Raw genomic sequence first — 5,408 nt, forward strand, 5'->3', positions numbered from 1 at the left:
GGATCATTTTTTTAAAGGAAATATTTTAAAAACCAGAAGAAAATTAAGAATAAACAGAAAGTGGTGTCCGCTTGTCTCCATAGTGAAAGGACTGCTCGGCTCTACCCCTGGCCCCGTAATGTCCGCGGCACTGACCCCGGCTTTGACCGCGACTCTGCTCCTGGCTTTCCCCCTGGCTCTGCCGCTGGCTCTGCCCCTGGTTTTGCCGCGTGCCTGCCTTGTGCCTTGTGACCAGGCTCACGTCGGTGGCCTGTGATCACCGTCGTTGCCCACCGAGACATCTGTGGAATATTTCATAATTGTTTCGACGCTGTCTTGTTAAAGTCTATCGCGGCTCATAAGCTGTATCAATGCAGTCTCAAGAAATTCTCCACAGCATCTCAAAAGCGTCTATAATGTATCTCGGCTCGAGACAGTCATCAAGAAGAGGCGAAGCATTTCTATAAGATTATAGCTGTAAATATACCCCTATCGAATTTTCTCTATCGTACATGTGATCGTGAGTCTGGCACGATGACTGTCTAATACTTATTATGAAAAGAGAACTTTTAGGATGACTGTTCGAGCACTGTTCGTTCGGATATGAACACTAACGCGTTCGGTTCGGTTCGAATTGTTTTTCCAAATTTCTGTTTGTGTTCGAATTCGAACCAAAGCTGCTAAACTAAACGTGCGGGGGGCACACACAGTGGGCCACCATCACCGCATCCCCTTGAAACGTCAGGGTGGTGTGCGATAAGGTATCGCGGCCGCCAAATGGAATGTGCGAATCCACACCCGTTCCGGACCTTATCAAGTCGTAAGAAGAGAAGGGGAGCTTTCAACTTTACGCGATACGTATGCAAAATACAAGCAGGCGGTGGCGGTGTGCGCTGCTGCTGCTGCTACCCTCTGGGGCACGCCAGCCCGCCACCGCGCAAGGTACCGCCGCGTTAATTCAGCTAAACGGCTGCACCCAGCCTTTGCCGGTGGTCGAGTGGGAGAGGGAGAGAGAGAAAAGATTGATTTATTGTAATAACTTCCTTTTCTTTCCACGGCTCTCTCCCCACCACCACCACTCGCTTTTCCGCAGCTGACTTTTGCTCGGCAGTTAGTCCGACTGACTGAAATGTCGCTATGCATATTCAGGAGAGCCTTTGCTGGGGGGCCCAGCCCAGCCCAGTCCGGGCCCAGCAGAGACGGCTGGGCTGCCGCGCCGGGGCCCACGACGCCTGTGTATCGGGCGTAAAAAGGCGCACCGCGCTCGCGATAAAAGCAAATTGAGTTGAATGCGAGATTTCTTTCCCTCCGGCACGACACCATACCGCCTGCCGCACTGCCAAACGAGCCGCAGCAGCAGCAGCTTCTCTCTCTCTCTTCTCTTTTTTGTCGTCGTGTCAAAGTAGCAGCACTGATGACGACGAGGTCGACCTGGTTGGTAAGGTTACTACTCCAACAACTACTTGCTGCTGCTACTGCTGCCACGACGGCACAACTACTACCAACCCAACGCCATAAAAAGGAAAATGATACCCGCGCGCCCGCGTCGCGGTTGGTGTGACGGAAAGGTACAAAAGACACTCGGCGAGGGAGATATAGACGACAGGTTTTAGGGGGCCCTATCGTGAGGGGGTGTTGTGGGCTCCTATAGAAAGGGGGGAGGGGGGAAGGTCGCACTTATCTCCTAAACCATCGCGGGGGGAGAAGGACGCGGGGGGGAATCAAGCTGCCGCTCGCGTTCTGACATTTCATTGCATTCTCTCTGCTCGGACGGCTACCTGCTTTAAAACATAGCGCGCTCAAGCTGCTCAAGGTGCTAGCCGCGCTGGTGGCGTGGCGGGCGTGGCGTGGCTCTTCACGGTTACATCAGGTCATTTCCTACACGCTATTTGGATCCGTGGCACAGCCACGGCGGCGGCCTGCTGCTGGCGATGGGGCAGCGTGCGGTCAAGAGAGAGAGAGAGAGGGCGGCCGCTGCTGTCAGTAAAACGAGATCTTTATTAGCGCTCCGGCCCGGGACAGCCACTTCCTCCTCCTTTGCCCTACGCCACCCTTTATATATATATATTTTTTTAACGTTTTATATTTTTAACGTTCACTGTGTCGCCTTACAGTTATAATTCGGCCACACGACACTCGAGCTTACGACCACACGTGAGCAAACGTAGTTCATTTTAAATTAGAAATATTATTAAATCAAAACAGTTGGGTTACTTGTAGTAGTTTCTTCTCATTTCTTTTTGTACTTTTTTAAATTTAAAATCTCTCGGCCATTATCTCCAACAGTGCTGGCAACACAACACCTTCGCTCACGCCATTTGCAATGCGAACGGCCCGACACGACCGGCTGGCGGCCGGCGGGCGGAGCGTCTCGCCGCGGCACGTGGGTGTGCTAGCGCCACGGCTGGCCAGATCTGGACTTGGACTTCGTTAGGAGAGGGGTTATCAGGATAGGAAACCATTCTCCATTATCTCAATTAGAACTCCTCGGCTGCACACCGCGCGCATCGCTTAGGCCCCCGCGCGCGCGAGCACACGCCAGCAGGCGGGGAGTGGAGTTGTCCCTATCCCACCTCCCACGGGCTGGGCCGAGTGTGTGTACGGGGCAATAAATGAGAAGGAGAAGGAGAGAGAGGCGCTCGCGCTCGCTCGCACTCGCTGCCCGAGCCCCGCGCGCCACCGGCAGCTACCAGCCAAGCTATACAAGCCTTTTTGTGACTGAAACAGTTGTCGGCGATCGAGGAAGCGAGATAAGACGAATTAGTCGTCGAGGTGGTTGGCGGGGCCACCTCGCTCGCTCGCTCGCCCGCCCCACCACCACCACCCCACCCCGCCGCACCCAGAATGTCATTCCACACAAATTTGTCCGGGAGGGAAATTTCCATAAATTAGTTGTCGTGCACCTCAGTCCTCCTCCGCAGCAGCAGCTCCCCCCTCCACCGCGCTGCTATCGACACGACGCATACCAGCCTGACCCAATTGTCTTCGAATTACGTCAATTACGACGGGGCGGTCATTCCATTCCGAGCGGCGGCGGCGGCTGCTGCTGCAGCGGGGCCGCTCACCTTATTGTTCGGCGAGGATATTGTGAGAAAGGAGAGGAGTGCGCGCGGAAGTAGAGGAGGAGCGAGGTAGGGACGAGGTGTGAGGGGAAGACGAGGAGGAGTTAGAGGAAGTCACTGGTAAAAAGTGACGAGGGCGCGTCGGGACTTAAGCCATTTTCACTTTTCACCAATAGTGAAGTGAAGGTTGGGTGAGGCGAAAAGGGGAGTTCGCGCGGAAGAGCAGCAGGGGAAGAGCAGTCGCGACGATGAATTAAAGAGCAAAGCGACACGACGCGACGCGCAGGAATCGGGGGGAAGAGCGAAGCGCCTGGGAGGTAGGCAACGAGGCCAGCTAGCAGACACGGGTGCGCGGCGGGGCTGCCTACCCGCGAGAAATAAAAAGAGAGACCTCCACTTTCCTCCTGGTCTCTCTCTCTCCCTCTCCCTCTCTCCCTCTCTCTCTGTCGGTAGCGGCACGGTCTGCAGACACGCCGCATTAGCGACCTGACAGCTGCGAGTGGAAGGCCAGGAGAGGTGGGGGGCGTCCCGCGCGCATGTGTGTGTGTGTGTGCGCCCGTGCAGACACGCGGAGGTACCCGGTAAGCGCAGCTCGGCGGGTGGATGGAACTCGTTAAAGCTGACGCCGCCGCCGCCACCGCTACTTCTCTTGCCTCTAGTTTTTAAAATAAGAAATACTTAATGGAGTGAAATAAACTCCCCTCACCGGGGGAGTCGCAGTAGTTACAGCCGTCAAGTCGTGGCGATGGGATTTCAATAAGGAGCTGTTGCACCGCATACGCAGTTTTAATAGTTCTGCCCGTACGAGGCCTCCCGTCGCTGCAAACGACGCTGCAGACTGTACTACTCAGGGCATTTAGCGCCGCAACGATCATTTATTCTTCTATCGGGGGCCATAAACGTTTTAAATTTCAACTTACGCTCCCCGTCTTTTTCCTCTTTATTTTTGTAAAATTTATTTTCACGATTTTTGCAGGGTGGCATGCCGACGGTTGCCGCTGGTTCCCGCGGCCGCCGGCTACCGCCGCCAGCCCTGTCAGTCGCGGGGGCCCCGGGGGCTGCCGCAGAGCGGAGGCCGCCGCCGCTCGCTCGCCGACTTGGGAATAAGCATGAAATTTGTGTTCGCGCCTCGGCAAAGAGCATCGCACCGCCGTCGGAGGAGGCAGGTCACGTTCGACCCGGGTCGGTACAGCCAGACCGTACCTCACACGGGCCCGAGCGACGAGCGAGAACACATGCCCGCACGCCGCCTTTTTAGACAGCCTCTTGTGGCTGGCATTATAGGGATATCATCCGGAAAGTACGTTATTCGCCGTTATGGACCGGAAAGTTTGGCCTCTGCGAGCTCTCTAAGCGCCTGGCAGGTAGGCACTATCGTGCCTGCAATACACGCGTGTAGTGCGGGGTGGCCTACCCTGAGCCTCGCAGGCGCCGAGCTCCCCGTATTTGCCGAATGAATCTAAAGGAAAACGGACGTACTTTCTAGACAAACCCCAAAGGTAAAAGTTTCAAGTTTCCCGTTTTGATAAAGATTGCGATAAAGCGACGAAGGGTGATTTTAGCAGATGCTAAAACCTTTGAACACCTAGACTAAACATAAAATATTTCCAAAAAAGGGCAAAAAATATACAGGCGGGTTCCGAAAATCACACGACTTCGGTAATGAGATTTTTGTAAATACCATGTCACTATATTTTTGTTATTATTATTGCATGAACTTGCGACCGCCCATGGTGGTCGTCTCACACATAGCCTCACACACACACGAATGAGACAAGGGATAAGACATTATTAGGAGAGATGGAGATTTTCGAAAGCACGTGTGTGTGTGTGTGTGTGTGTGTGTGTGTGTATGTGGCTAAGGGATTGGCCGAGATGCTGGCCGCGCGGTGGTGGCGGCCCCACAAGCCCAGCCCGGCCGAGGCGCGGCACCGAGCCAAGGCTATGATTTGACCGAACCGCTCACTTATTAACGTTTGCCGCTGCCCTGTCATTAACTCGCCGCTCTTTCTCCCTCTCCCTTCCTCTCCCTCCCTCTCTCCTCCTCTCTGGACCCGCCCTCCCCTTCCTCTCTTCCCCCTTCCTCTGCGCCGCCGCACCGCGCGCCCCGGCTCCGTATCGAAATAAATTATAGACATCCTATCATTCACCATGACAGTATTTAGACACCTCCGTTCTCGCGCCTCGCCTCCTGCTTCTCTCTCTACTTCTGCCTCTCTGTCTGTCTCTCTCTCTCTCTCTCTCTCTCATGCCCCCCACCCCTTTCGTCCTCCTCTTCTTTATTCTCTTTTCACGCTCTTTCGCGAAACTCAAGACAGAGTTTCAGTCTTTACGCGACTTTACTATTCGAGTGGAGAGACAGACAGA

General features: G+C 54.6%; 1 protein-coding gene across 1 annotated transcript in view; it reads right to left on the reverse strand.

Annotated features, from left to right (window-relative positions):
- LOC113209361 (T-box transcription factor TBX20-like) overlaps window positions 1-5,408 on the reverse strand; it is an 84,358-nt gene that overhangs the window by 9,516 nt on the left and 69,434 nt on the right. The window lies entirely within an intron of this gene.

This window comes from Frankliniella occidentalis, unplaced genomic scaffold (genome assembly GCF_000697945.3).
Source record: "Frankliniella occidentalis isolate FOCC.00 unplaced genomic scaffold, Focc_3.1 Scaffold89, whole genome shotgun sequence".
Lineage (NCBI taxonomy): Eukaryota > Metazoa > Arthropoda > Insecta > Thysanoptera > Thripidae > Frankliniella > Frankliniella occidentalis.